Source organism: Ambystoma mexicanum, chromosome 13 (assembly GCF_040938575.1).
Source record: "Ambystoma mexicanum isolate Mex_15411 chromosome 13, UKY_AmexF1_1, whole genome shotgun sequence".
Classification (NCBI taxonomy): Eukaryota; Metazoa; Chordata; class Amphibia; order Caudata; family Ambystomatidae; genus Ambystoma; species Ambystoma mexicanum.
The window spans coordinates 810,794,747-810,810,288 of NC_090938.1; the positions used below are offsets into that span (position 1 = coordinate 810,794,747).

General features: G+C 54.9%; 1 protein-coding gene across 2 annotated transcripts in view; it reads left to right on the forward strand.

The window, feature by feature from the left end:
- LOC138522045 (major histocompatibility complex class I-related gene protein-like) overlaps positions 1 to 15,542 on the forward strand; it is a 1,849,186-nt gene that overhangs the window by 758,753 nt on the left and 1,074,891 nt on the right. The window lies entirely within an intron of this gene.

Sequence of the window (15,542 nt, forward strand, 5' to 3'; positions counted from 1 at the left end):
GGGGTGAGTGATGGGGAGAGCATGCATAGACCCGGGGTGAGTGATGGGGGAGCACGCATAGACCCGGGATGAGTGATGGGGGAGCACGCACAGACCCGGGGTGAGTGATGGGGGAGCACGCACAGACCCGGGGTGAGTGATGGGGGAGCGACTCAACCAGACCCGGGGTGAGTGATGGGGGAGCGACTCAACCAGACCTGGGGAGAGTGATGGGGGAGCACGCACAGACCCGGGGTGAGTGATGGGGGAGCACGCACAGACCCGGGGTGAGTGATGGGGGGAGCACACACATACCCGGGGTGAGTGATGGGGGAGCACGCACAGACCCGGGGTGAGTGATGAGGAGAGCACGCACAGACCCGGGGTGAGTGATGGGGGAGCACGCACAGACCCGGGGTGAGTGATGGGGGGAGCACACACATACCCGGGGTGAGTGATGGGGGAGCACGCACAGACCCGGGGTGAGTGATGAGGAGAGCACGCACAGACCCGGGGTGAGTGATGGGGAAGCACGCACAGACCCGGGGTGAGTGATGGGGAGAGCACGCACAGACCCGGGGTGAGTGATGGGGGAGCACGCATAGACCCGGGGTGAGTGATGGGGGAGCACGCACAGACCCGGGGTGAGTGATGGGGGGAGCACGCACAGACCCAGGGTGAGTGATGGGGGAGCACGCACAGACCCGGGGTGAGTGATGGGGGAGCACGCACAGACCCGGGGTGGGTGATGGGGGAGCACGCACAGACCCGGGGTGAGTGATGGGGGAGCACGCACAGACCCGGGGTGAGTGATGGGGGGAGCACGCACAGACCCGGGGTGAGTGATGGGGGAGCGACTCAACCAGACCCGGGGTGAGTGATGGGGGAGCGACTCAACCAGACCTGGGGAGAGTGATGGGGGAGCACGCAGAGACCCGGAGTGAGTGATGGGGGAGCACGCACAGACCCGGGGTGAGTGATGGGGGAGCACGCACAGACCCCGGGTGAGTGATGGGGGAGCATGCACAGACCCGGGGTGAGTGATGGGGGAGCACGCACAGACCCGGGGTGAGTGATGGGGGGAGCACACACAGTCCCGGGGTGAGTGATGGGGGAGCACGCACAGATCCGGGGTGAGTGATGAGGAGAGCACGCACAGACCCGGGGTGAGTGATGAGGAAGCACGCACAGACCCGGGGTGAGTGATGGGGAGAGCACGCACAGACCCGGGGTGAGTGATGGGGGAGCACGCATAGACCCGGGGTGAGTGATGGGGGAGCACGCACAGACCCGGGGTGAGTAATGAGGAGAGCACGCACAGACCCGGGGTGAGTGATGAGGAGAGCACGCACAGACCCGGGGTGAGTGATGGGGAAGCACGCACAGACCCGGGGTGAGTGATGGGGAGAGCACGCACAGACCCGGGGTGAGTGATGGGGGAGCACGCACAGACCCGGGGTGAGTGATGAGGAGAGCACGCACAGACCCGGGGTGAGTGATGGGGAAGCACGCACAGACCCGGGGTGAGTGATGGGGAGAGCATGCATAGACCCGGGGTGAGTGATGGGGGAGCACGCATAGACCCGGGGTGAGTGATGGGGGAGCACGCACAGACCCGGGGTGAGTGATGGGGGAGCACGCACAGACCCGGGGTGAGTGATGGGGGAGCGACTCAACCAGACCCGGGGTGAGTGATGGGGGAGCGACTCAACCAGACCTGGGGAGAGTGATGGGGGAGCACGCATAGACCCGGGGTGAGTGATGGGGGAGCACGCACAGACCCGGGGTGAGTGATGGGGGAGCACGCACAGACCCGGGGTGAGTGATTGGGGGGAGCACGCACAGACCCGGGGTGAGTGATGGGGGAGCACGCACAGACCCGGGGTGAGCGATTGGGGGGAGCACGCACAGACCCGGGGTGAGTGATGAGGGAGCACACACAGGCCCGGGGTGAGTGATGAGGAGAGCACGCAGATACCCGGGATGAACACGCAAAGACCCGTGGTGAGTGATGGGGGAGCACGCACAGACCCGGGGTGAGTGATGGGGGAGCACGCACAGGCGTATAGGGGATGATCTTCTCGTGAAGGTGAGAAGCACTCTGTCCATATAAAGCACAGTGAGCGGAGATCTCTGAGAGGCGTATAGGGGATGATCTTCTCGTGAAGGTGAGAAGCAACCTGCCCATATAAAGCACAGTGAGCGGAGATCTCTGAGAGGCGTATAGGGGATGATCTTCTCGTGAAGGTGAGAAGCACCCTGCCCATATAAAGCACAGTGAGCGGAGATCTCTGAGAGGCGTATAGGGGATGATCTTCTCGTGAAGGTGAGAAGCACCCTGCCCATATAAAGCACAGTGAGCGGAGATCTCTGAGAGGCGTATAGGGCATGATCTTCTCGTGAAGGTGAGAAGCACCCTGCCCATATAAAGCACAGTGAGCGGAGATCTCTGAGAGGCATATAGGGGATGATCTTCTCGTGAAGGTGAGAAGCACCCTGCCCATATAAAGCACAGTGAGCGGAGATCTCTGAGAGGCGTATAGGGGATGATCTTCTCGTGAAGGTGAGAAGCACCCTGCCCATATAAAGCACAGTGAGCGGAGATCTCTGAGAGGCGTATAGGGGATGATCTTCTCGTGAAGGTGAGAAGCACCCTGTCCATATAAAGCACAGTGAGCGGAGATCTCTGAGAGGCGTATACGGGATGATCTTCTCGTGAAGGTGAGAAGCACCCTGCCCATATAAAGCACAGTGAGCGGAGATCTCTGAGAGGCGTATAGGGGATGATCTTCTCGTGAAGGTGAGAAGCACCCTGTCCATATAAAGCACAGTGAGCGGAGATCTCTGAGAGGCGTATAGGGGATGATCTTCTCGTGAAGGTGAGAAGCACCCTTCCCATATAAAGCACAGTGAGCGGAGATCTCTGAGAGGCGTATAGGGGATGATATTCTCGTGAAGGTGAGAAGCACCCTGCCCATATAAAGCACAGTGAGCGGAGATCTCCGAGAGGCGTATAGGGGATGATCTTCTCGTGAAGGTGAGAAGCACCCTGCCCATATAAAGCACAGTGAGCGGAGATCTCTGAGAGGCGTATAGGGGATGATCTTCTCGTGAAGGTGAGAAGCACCCTGCCCATATAAAGCACAGTGAGCGGAGATCTCTGAGAGGCGTATAGGGGATGATCTTCTCGTGAAGGTGAGAAGCACCCTGCCCATATAAAGCACAGTGTGCGGAGATCTCTGAGAGGCGTATAGGGGATGATCTTCTCGTGAAGGTGAGAAGCATCCTGCCCATATAAAGTACAGTGAGCGGAGATCTCTGAGAGGCGTATAGGGGATGATCTTCTCGTGAAGGTGAGAAGCACCCTGCCCATATAAAGCACAGTGAGCGGAGATCTCCGAGAGGCGTATAGGGGATGATCTTCTCGTGAAGGTGAGAAACACCCTGTCCAAATAAAGCACAGTGTGCGGAGATCTCTGAGAGGCGTATAGGGGATGATCTAGAAGCACCCTGCCCATATAAAGCACAGTGAGCGGAGATCTCTGAGAGGCGTATAGTGGATGATCTTCTCGTGAAGGTGAGAAGCACTCTGTCCATATAAAGCACAGTGAGCGGAGATCTCTGAGAGGCGTATAGGGGATGATCTTCTCGTGAAGGTGAGAACCACTCTGTCCATATAAAGCACAGTGAGCGGAGATCTCTGAGAGGCGTATAGGGGATGATCTTCTCGTGAAGGTGAGAAACACCCTGTCCAAATAAAGCACAGTGTGCGGAGATCTCTGAGAGGCGTATAGGGGATGATCTAGAAGCACCCTGCCCATATAAAGCACAGTGAGCGGAGATCTCTGAGAGGCGTATAGTGGATGATCTTCTCGTGAAGGTGAGAAGCACTCTGTCCATATAAAGCACAGTGAGCGGAGATCTCTGAGAGGCGTATAGGGGATGATCTTCTCGTGAAGGTGAGAACCACTCTGTCCATATAAAGCACAGTGAGCGGAGATCTCTGAGAGGCGTATAGGGGATGATCTTCTCGTGAAGGTGAGAACCACTCTGTCCATATAAAGCACAGTGAGCGGAGATCTCTGAGAGGCGTATAGGGGATGATCTTCTCGTGAAGGTGAGAACCACTCTGTCCATATAAAGCACAGTGAGCGGAGATCTCTGAGAGGCGTATAGGGGATGATCTTCTCGTGTATAGGGGATGATCTTCTCGTGAAGGTGAGAAGCACCCTGCCCATATAAAGCACAGTGAGCGGAGATCTCTGAGAGGCGTATAGGGGATGATCTTCTCGTGAAGGTGAGAAGCACCCTGCCCATATAAAGCACAGTGAGCGGAGATCTCTGAGAGGCGTATAGGGGATGATCTTCTCGTGAAGGTGAGAAGCACCCTGCCCATATAAAGCACAGTGAGCGGAGATCTCTGAGAGGCGTATAGGGGATGATCTTCTCGTGAAGGTGAGAAACACCCTGTCCAAATAAAGCACAGTGTGCGGAGATCTCTGAGAGGTGTATAGGGGATGATCTAGAAGCACCCTGCCCATATAAAGCACAGTGAGCGGAGATCTCTGAGAGGCGTATAGTGGATGATCTTCTCGTGAAGGTGAGAAGCACTCTGTCCATATAAAGCACAGTGAGCGGAGATCTCTGAGAGGCGTATAGGGGATGATCTTCTCGTGAAGGTGAGAACCACTCTGTCCATATAAAGCACAGTGAGCCGCGATCTCTGAGAGGCGTATAGGGGATGATCTTCTTGTGAAGGTGAGAAGCACCCTGCCCATATAAAGCACAGTGAGCGGAGATCTCTGAGAGGCGTATAGGGGATGATCTTCTCGTGAAGGTGAGAAGCACTCTGTCCATATAAAGCACAGTGAGCGGAGATCTCTGAGAGGCGTATAGGGGATGATCTTCTCGTGAAGGTGAGAACCACTCTGTCCATATAAAGCACAGTGAGCGGAGATCTCTGAGAGGCGTATATGGGATGATCTTCTCGTGAAGGTGAGAAGCACTCTGTCCATATAAAGCACAGTGAGCGGAGATCTCTGAGAGGCGTATAGGGGATGATCTTCTCGTGAAGGTGAGAACCACTCTGTCCATATAAAGCACAGTGAGCGGAGATCTCTGAGAGGCGTATAGTGGATGATCTTCTCGTGAAGGTGAGAAGCACCCTGCCCATATAAAGCACAGTGAGCGGAGATCTCTGAGAGGCGTATAGGGGATGATCTTCTTGTGAAGGTGAGAAGCACCCTGCCCATATAAAGCACAGTGAGCGGAGATCTCTGAGAGGTGTATAGGGGATGATCTTCTCGTGAAGGTGAGAAGCACTCTGTCCATATAAAGCACAGTGAGCGGAGATCTCTGAGAGGCGTATAGGGGATGATCTTCTCGTGAAGGTGAGAACCACTCTGTCCATATAAAGCACAGTGAGCGGAGATCTCTGAGAGGCGTATATGGGATGATCTTCTCGTGAAGGTGAGAAGCACTCTGTCCATATAAAGCACAGTGAGCGGAGATCTCTGAGAGGCGTATAGGGGATGATCTTCTCGTGAAGGTGAGAACCACTCTGTCCATATAAAGCACAGTGAGCGGAGATCTCTGAGAGGCGTATAGGGGATGATCTTCTCGTGAAGGTGGGAAGCACTCTGCCCATATAAAGCACAGTGAGTGGAGATCTCTGAGAGGCGTATAGGGGATGATCTTCTCGTGAAGGTGAGAAGCACCCTGCCCATATAAAGCACAGTGAGCACAGATCTCTGAGAGGCGTATAGGGGATGATCTTCTCGTGAAGGTGAGAAGCACCCTGCCCATATAAAGCACAGTGAGCACAGATCTCTGAGAGGCGTATAGGGGATGATCTTCTCGTGAAGGTGAGAAGCACCCTGCCCATATAAAGCACAGTGAGCGCAGATCTCTGAGAGGCGTATAGGGGATGATCTCGTGAAGGTGAGAAGCACCCTGCCCATATAAAGCACAGTGAGCGCAGATCTCTGAGAGGCGTATAGGGGATGATCTTCTCGTGAAGGTGAGAAGCACCCTGCCCATATAAAGCACAGTGAGCGGAGATCTCTGAGAGGCGTATAGGGGATGATCTTCTCGTGAAGGTGAGAAGCACCCTGCCCATATAAAGCACAGTGAGCGGAGATCTCTGAGAGGCGTATAGGGGATGATCTTCTCGTGAAGGTGAGAAGCACCCTGCCCATATAAAGCACAGTGAGTGGAGATCTCTGAGAGGCGTATAGGGGATGATCTTCTCGTGAAGGTGAGAAGCACCCTGCCCATATAAAGCACAGTGAGCCGAGATCTCTGAGAGGCGTATAGGGGATGATCTTCTCGTGAAGGTGAGAAGCACCCTGCCCATATAAAGCACAGTGAGCGGAGATCTCTGAGAGGCGTATAGGGGATGATCTTCTCGTGAAGGTGAGAAGCACCCTGCCCATATAAAGCACAGTGAGCGGAGATCTCTGAGAGGCGTGTAGGGGATGATCTTGTGAAGGTGAGAAGCACCCTGCCCATATAAAGCACAGTGAGCGGAGATCTCTGAGAGGCGTATAGGGGATGATCTTCTCGTGAAGGTGAGAAGCACCCTGTCCATATAAAGCACAGTGAGCGGAGATCTCTGAGAGGCGTATAGGGGATGATCTTCCCGTGAAGGTGAGAAGCACCCTGCCCATATAAAGCACAGTGAGCGGAGATCTCTGAGAGGCGTATAGGGGATGATCTTCTCGTGAAGGTGAGAAGCACCCTGCCCATATAAAGCACAGTGAGCGGAGATCTCTGAGAGGCGTATAGGGGATGATCTTCTCGTGAAGGTGAGAAGCACCCTGCCCATATAAAGCACAGTGAGCGGAGATCTCTGAGAGGCGTATAGGGGATGATCTTCTCGTGAAGGTGAGAAGCACCTGCCCATATAAAGCACAGTGAGCGGAGATCTCTGAGAGGCATATAGGGGATGATCTTCTCGTGAAGGTGAGAAGCACCCTGCCCATATAAAGCACAGTGAGCGGAGATCTCTGAGAGGCGTATAGGGGATGATCTTCTCGTGAAGGTGAGAAGCACCCTGCCCATATAAAGCACAGTGAGCGGAGATCTCCGAGAGGCGTATAGGGGATGATCTTCTCGTGAAGGTGAGAAGCACCTGCCCATATAAAGCACAGTGAGCGGAGATCTCCGAGAGGCGTATAGGGGATGATCTTCTCGTGAAGGTGAGAAGCACCCTGCCCATATAAAGCACAGTGAGCGGAGATCTCTGAGAGGCGTATAGGGGATGATCTTCTCGTGAAGGTGAGAAGCACCCTGTCCATATAAAGCACAGTGAGCGGAGATCTCTGAGAGGCGTATAGGGGATGATCTTCTCGTGAAGGTGAGAAGCACCTGCCCATATAAAGCACAGTGAGCGGAGATCTCTGAGAGGCGTATAGGGGATGATCTTCTCGTGAAGGTGAGGAGCACCTGCCCATATAAAGCACAGTGAGTGGAGATCTCTGAGAGGCGTATAGGGGATGATCTTCTCGTGAAGGTGAGAAGCACCCTGCCCATATAAAGCACAGTGAGCGGAGATCTCTGAGAGGCGTATAGGGGATGATCTTCTCGTGAAGGTGAGAAGCACCTGCCCATATAAAGCACAGTGAGCGGAGATCTCTGAGAGGCGTATAGGGGATAATCTTCTCGTGAAGGTGAGAAGCACCTGCCCATATAAAGCACAGTGAGCAGAGATCTCTGAGAGGCGTATAGGGGATGATCTTCTTGTGAAGGTGAGAAGCACCCTGCCCATATAAAGCACAGTGAGCGCAGATCTCTGAGAGGCGTATAGGGGATGATCTTCTCGTGAAGGTGAGAAGCACCTGCCCATATAAAGCACAGTGAGCGGAGATCTCTGAGAGGCGTATAGGGGATGATCTTCTCGTGAAGGTGACCAGCACCCTGCCCATATAAAGCACAGTGAGCGCAGATCTCTGAGAGGCGTATAGGGGATGATCTTCTCGTGAAGGTGAGCAGCACCCTGCCCATATAAAGCACAGTGAGCGCAGATCTCTGAGAGGCGTATAGGGGATGATCTTCTTGTGAAGGTGAGAAGCACCCTGCCCATATAAAGCACAGTGAGCGGAGATCAGAGGCGTATAGGGGATGATCTTCTCGTGAAGGTGAGAAGCACCTGCCCATATAAAGCACAGTGAGCGGAGATCTCTGAGAGGCGTATAGGGGATGATCTTCTCGTGAAGGTGAGAAGCACCCTGCCCATATAAAGCACAGTGAGCGGAGATCTCTGAGAGGCGTATAGGGGATGATCTTCTCGTGAAGGTGAGAAGCACCCTGCCCATATAAAGCACAGTGAGCGGAGATCTCTGAGAGGCGTATAGGGGATGATCTTCTCGTGAAGGTGAGAAGCACCCTGCCCATATAAAGCACAGTGAGTGGAGATCTCTGAGAGGCGTATAGGGGATGATCTTCTCGTGAAGGTGAGAAGCACCCTGCCCATATAAAGCACAGTGAGCGGAGATCTCTGAGAGGTGTATAGGGGATGATCTTCTCATGAAGGTGAGAAGCACCCTGCCCATATAAAGCACAGTGAGCGGAGATCTCCGAGAGGCGTATAGGGGATGATCTTCTCGTGAAGGTGAGAAGCACCCTGCCCATATAAAGTACAGTGAGCAGAGATCTCTGAGGGGCGTATAGGGGATGATCTTCTCGTGAAGGTGAGAAGCACTCTGTCCATATAAAGCACAGTGAGCGGAGATCTCTGAGAGGCGTATAGGGGATGATCTTCTCGTGAAGGTGAGAAGCACCCTGTCCATATAAAGCACAGTGAGCGGAGATCTCTGAGAGGCGTATAGGGGATGATCTTGTCGTGAAGGTGAGAAGCACTCTGTCCATATAAAGCACAGTGAGCGGAGATCTCTGAGAGGCGTATAGGGGATGATCTTCTCGTGAAGGTGAGAAGCACCTGCCCATATAAAGCACAGTGAGCGGAGATCTCTGAGAGGCGTTTAGGGGATGATCTTCTCGTGAAGGTGAGAAGCACCTGCCCATATAAAGCACACTGAGCGGAGATCTCTGAGAGGCGTATAGGGGATGATCTTCTCGTGAAGGTGAGAAGCACCTGCCCATATAAAGCACAGTGAGCGGAGATCTCTGAGAGGTGTATAGGGGATGATCTTCTCGTGAAGGTGAGAAGCACCCTGCCCATATAAAGCACAGTGAGCAGAGATCTCTGAGAGGCGTAGAGGGGATGATCTTCTCATGAAGGTGAGAAGCACCTGCCCATATAAAGCACAGTGAGCGGAGATCTCTGAGAGGCGTATAGGGGATGATCTTCTCGTGAAGGTGAGAAGCACTCTGTCCATATAAAGCACAGTGAGCGGAGATCTCTGAGAGGCGTATACGGGATGATCTTCTCGTGAAGGTGAGAAGCACCCTGCCCATATAAAGCACAGTGAGCGGAGATCTCTGAGAGGCGTATAGGGGATGATCTTCTCGTGAAGGTGAGAAGCACCCTGCCCATATAAAGCACAGTGAGCGGAGATCTCTGAGAGGCGTATAGGGGATGATCTAGAAGCACCCTGCCCATATAAAGCACAGTGAGCGGAGATCTCTGAGAGGCGTATAGGGGATGATCTTCTCGTGAAGGTGAGAAGCACCCTGCCCATATAAAGCACAGTGAGCGGAGATCTCCGAGAGGCGTATAGGGGATGATCTTCTCGTGAAGGTGAGAAGCACCCTGCCCATATAAAGCACAGTGAGCGGAGATCTCTGAGAGGCGTATAGGGGATGATCTTCTCGTGAAGGTGAGAAGCACCCTGCCCATATAAAGCACAGTGAGCGGAGATCTCTGAGAGGCGTATAGGGGATGATCTTCTCGTGAAGGTGAGAAGCAACCTGCCCATATAAAGCACAGTGAGCGGAGATCTCTGAGAGGCGTATAGGGGATGATCTTCTCGTGAAGGTGAGAAGCACTCTGTCCATATAAAGCACAGTGAGCGGAGATCTCTGAGAGGCGTATAGGGGATGATCTTCTCGTGAAGGTGAGAAGCACCCTGCCCATATAAAGCACAGTGAGCGGAGATCTCTGAAAGGCGTATAGGGGATGATCTTCTCGTGAAGGTGAGAAGCACCTGCCCATATAAAGCACAGTGAGTGGAGATCTCTGAGAGGCGTATAGGGGATGATCTTCTCGTGAAGGTGAGAAGCACCTTCCCATATAAAGCACAGTGAGTGGAGATCTCTGAGAGGCGTATAGGGGATGATCTTCTCGTGAAGGTGAGAAGCACCCTGCCCATATAAAGCACAGTGAGCGGAGATCTCTGAGAGGCGTATAGGGGATGATCTTCTCGTGAAGCTGAGAAGCACCCTGCCCATATAAAGCACAGTGAGCGGAGATCTCTGAGAGGCGTATAGGGGATGATCTTCTCGTGAAGGTGAGAAGCACCCTGCCCATATAAAGCACAGTGAGCGCAGATCTCTGAGAGGCGTATAGGGGATGATCTTCTCGTGAAGGTGAGAAGCACCCTGCCCATATAAAGCACAGTGAGCGCAGATCTCTGAGAGGCGTATAGGGGATGATCTTCTCGTGAAGGTGAGAAGCACCCTGTCCATATAAAGCACAGTGAGCGCAGATCTCTGAGAGGCGTATAGGGGATGATCTTCCCGTGAAGGTGAGAAGCACCTGCCCATATAAAGCACAGTGAGCGGAGATCTCTGAGAGGCGTATAGGGGATGATCTTCTCGTGAAGGTGAGAAGCACCTGCCCATATAAAGCACAGTGAGCGCAGATCTCTGAGAGGCGTATAGGGGATGATCTTCTCGTGAGGGTGAGAAGCACCTGCCCATATAAAGCACAGTGAGCGGAGATCTCTGAGAGGCGTATAGGGGGTGATCTTCTCGTGAAGGTGAGAAGCACCTGCCCATATAAAGCACAGTGAGCGGAGATCTCTGAGAGGCGTATAGGGGATGATCTTCTCGTGAAGGTGAGAAGCACCCTGCCCATATAAAGCACAGTGAGCGGAGATCTCTGAGAGGCGTATAGGGGATGATCTTCTCGTGAAGGTGAGAAGCACCCTGCCCATATAAAGCACAGTGAGCGGAGATCTCTGAGAGGCGTATAGGGGATGATCTTCTCGTGAAGGTGAGAAGCACCTGCCCATATAAAGCACAGTGAGCGGAGATCTCTGAGAGGCGTATAGGGGATGATCTTCTCGTGAAGGTGAGAAGCACCTGCCCACATAAAGCACAGTGAGCGGAGATCTCTGAGAGGCGTATAGGGGATGATCTTCTCGTGAAGGTGAGAAGCACCCTGCCCATATAAAGCACAGTGAGCGGAGATCTCTGAGAGGCGTATAGGGGGTGATCTTCTCGTGAAGGTGAGAAGCACCTGCCCATATAAAGCACAGTGAGCGGAGATCTCTGAGAGGCGTATAGGGGATGATCTTCTCGTGAAGGTGAGAAGCACCCTGCCCATATAAAGCACAGTGAGCGGAGATCTCTGAGAGGCGTATAGGGGATGATCTTCTCGTGAAGGTGAGAAGCACCCTGCCCATATAAAGCACAGCGAGTCAAGCAGAGGGCTTTAAACTTCACCCTGCTAACAGCCGGGAGCCAGTATACTTGACGTAGTACAACAGAGGTATGCGCCTCCTTTGACAGGCCATCAGTTAGCAGAGCCGCTGAATTAATTTTGCAGGATTTGTAACCTGTTAAGATGATACTTGGGCTGGGCCAGTAAAGACTCATTGCAATGGTCAAGAATTCCCAAAACCGAAGGAGCAACCACAGCCCCCCTCCCCCACCTTAAAGCATTGGGATAAAAGGCATCACCTTTTTTTAGTGTTTAATCTAAAGTGACCCGCTCTGTACATTGAGAGCCATCCTTTGTTCATGTTCCAGCTTCATGCACTGGCTTGACTTTCTCCATTAGTGTTCCCTTCCAGCTGGATGCCATTCCCTGCCCGCTTTGGTTAGCAGCGCCACACGAATATACAAGGGTGCCATGTGCAAGTCACGACACATTGAGGCACAAGTGCAATTATGTATGGTCACGGTCAGATGGATTCACTCGTGGGTCCTGTGGATTCACTCGTGGGTCCTGTGAATTCACTCTTGGGTCCTGTGTATCTGGTATCAGTGATTGATCATCCAGTCTCCAATGGCTGCGCGACAGCCCCTTAAAGGCACAGCTGTTTCCTTCAAGGTCTGATCCACTCTTAGGACCAACTGAGTGTCCTCAGCGTACGAAGGAAAGCGGCCTCCGTGGGAGTGAATGAGGCTAGCTGAGGGAGGGGAGCGATGGGTGATCCCTGTGGAACCCCGCAGGTAAGGGCAGAAGAAGCTGAACTAAACGGGGGGTGGGGGGGAGAGCCCGCGAGGAAGGACCTGAACCAGTGAAGCTCGGTGCCTGTCACCCCGGCTTCATCTAGGCGAGGACACAGGATGGAGTGGTCGATCGTATCAAAAGCCCCCCCCACGGCTTGAAGGGGTGCTCCTAGCCCACCCCACGGCGTGAAGGGGCGCTCCTAGACCACCCCACGGCGTGAAGGAGCACTCCTAGACCACCCCACGGCGTGAAGGGGCGCTCCTAGCCCCCCACCCCACAGCGTGAAGGGGCGCTCCTAGCCCCCCACCCCACGGCAAGAAGGGGCGCTCCTAGCCCACCCCACGGCGTGAAGGGGCACTCCTAACCCACCCGCTTTGTGCATTGAGAGCCATCCTTTGTTCATGTTCCAGCTTCATGCACTGGCTTGACTTTCTCCATTAGTGTTGCCTTCCAGCTGGATGCCATTCCCTGCCCGCTTTGGTTAGCAGGGCCACACGAATATACAAGGGTGCCATGTGCAAGTCACGACACATTGAGGCACAAGTGCAATTATGTATGGTCACGGTCAGACGGGTTCACTCGTGGGTCCTGTGGATTCACCCGTGGGCCCTGTGGATTCACCCGTGGGTCCTGTGGATTCACTCGTGGGTCCTGTGGATTCACTCGTGGGTTCTGTGGATTCACTCGTGGATTCTGTGGATTCACTCGTGGGTACTGTGGATTCACTCGTGGGTCCTGTGGATTCACTCTTGGGTCCTGTGGATTCTCTCTTGGGTCCTGTGGATTCACTCGTGCGTCCTGTGGATTCACTCTTGGGTCCTGTGGATTCACTCGTGGGTCCTGTGGATTCACTCGTGGGTCCTCTGTATTCACTCGTGGGTCCTGTGTATTCACTCGTGGGTCCTGTGTATTCACTCTTGGGTCCTGTGTATTCACTCGTGGGTCCTGTGGATTCACCCGTGGGTCCTGTGTATTCACTCGTGGGTCCTGTGTATTCACTCGTGGGTCCTCTGTGGATTCACGCTTGGGTCCTGTGGATTCACCCGTGGGTCCTGTGGATTCACCCGTGGGTCCTGTGGATTCACTCTTGGGTCCTGTGGATTCACCCGTGGGTCCTGTGGATTCACTCTTGGGTCCTGTGGATTCACTCTTGGGTCCTGTGGATTCACCCGTGGGTCCTGTGGATTCACACTTGGGTCCTGTGGATTCACTCTTGGGTCCTGTGGATTCACCCGTGGGTCCTGTGGATTCACTGGTGGGTCCTGTGGATTCACCCGTGGGTCCTGTGGATTCACTCTTGGGTGGATTCACTCGTGGGTCCTGTGGATTCACTCGTGGGTCCTGTGAATTCACTCTTGGGTCCTGTGTATCTGGTATCAGTGATTGATCATCCAGTCTCCAATGGCTGCGCGACAGCCCCTTAAAGGCACAGCTGTTTCCTTCAAGGTCTGATCCACTCTTAGGACCAACTGAGTGTCCTCAGCGTACGAAGGAAAGCGGCCTCCGTGGGAGTGAATGAGGCTAGCTGAGGGAGGGGAGCGATGGGTGATCCCTGTGGAACCCCGCAGGTAAGGGCAGAAGAAGCTGAACTAAACGGGGGGTGGGGGGGAGAGCCCGCGAGGAAGGACCTGAACCAGTGAAGCTCGGTGCCTGTCACCCCGGCTTCATCTAGGCGAGGACACAGGATGGAGTGGTCGATCGTATCAAAAGCCCCCCAACCCACGGCGTGAAGGGGCGCTCCTAGCCCCCCCACCCCACAGCGTGAAGGGGCGCTCCTAGCCCACCCCACGGCGTGAAGGTGCGCTCGTAGCCCCCCCACCCGACGGCGTGTAGGGGCGCTCCTAGCCCACCCCACGGTGTGAAGGGGCGCTCCTAGCCCACCCCACGGCGTGAAGGGGCGCTCCTAGCCCACCCCACGGCGTGAAGGGGCGCTCCTAGCCCACCCCAAGAATGTACACGGGCCAAGAGAGCAGCAGCCACCGGTGACTCGGCCACTGACCCCACACGTGGCTCCGCAAAGACACTGGATTGTGGGTGAGTTACAATTCCTCCTCCACAAAATAAAGGTAGGAGCAGCTGCAGGCCTATCTGTAACGGAGTAACGGAGAAATGTAACGAGTGCGGATCTCCGACGCATCACCTGCTACTCAGCGCGATGCCCACACACCGCAAAGCAGTGCAAGTTCCCCCCAAAAAAGGAATTATAAAAGTGCTAAAGCACCATTCATATCAAAGGGGAAAGGCCCCGCAGTCACCACTCAGCCGGGGGGGGGGGGGGGGGCAGCAATCGAAGTGCGCCGCACAAATAGAAAGATTTTGGAAAGCTTGGAGATGGAAAGCCTCCCACAGAAAGAGATATTCCCGCGGGAAACACGAGAACACACTTCACCGCACTCCGCAAGCTATGGAACTACAGGCCTGCAGCCCACAGGCCCTGGACTGCAGAACAGCGGGTAGCAGCCCACAGGCCCCGGACTGCGCAACAGTGGGTAGCAGCCCACAGGCCCCGGACTGCGCAACAGCGGGTAGCAGCCCACAGGCCCCGGACTGCGCAACAGCGGGTAGCAGCCCACAGGCCCCCAGACTGCGGAACAGCGGGTAGCAGCCCACAGGCCCCGGACTGCGGAACAGCGGGTAGCAGCCCACAGGCCCCAGACTGCGGAACAGCGGGTAGCAGCCCACAGGCCCTGGACTGCAGAACAGCGGGTAGCAGCCCACAGGCCCCGGACTGCGCAACAGTGGGTAGCAGCCCACAGGCCCCGGACTGCGCAACAGCGGGTAGCAGCCCACAGGCCCCGGACTGCGCAACAGCGGGTAGCAGCCCACAGGCCCCCAGACTGCGGAACAGCGGGTAGCAGCCCACAGGCCCCGGACTGCGGAACAGCGGGTAGCAGCCCACAGGCCCCAGACTGCGGAACAGCGGGTAGCAGCCCACCGGCCCCGGACTGCGGAACAGCGGGTAGCAGCCCACAGGCCTGGACTGCGGAACAGCGGGTAGCAGCCCACAGGCCCTGGACTGCGGAACAGCGGGTAGCAGCCCACAGGCCCCGGACTGCGGAACAGCGGGTAGTTTCCCTCCTCTCCACTTTGCTCATCGCCATCACCAGTGGACCCAGATGAGGGCAGTTGGCACCCAAGCCTCCCCCATGTACCACACGAAACGTTAGAGTGTTGGCAATAAAAAGGCTGTGGGTTTTTTATTGCACATCATTATGTGATAATAAACAAAACAATCCTAATAACCAAAACATAATGTGTGCTC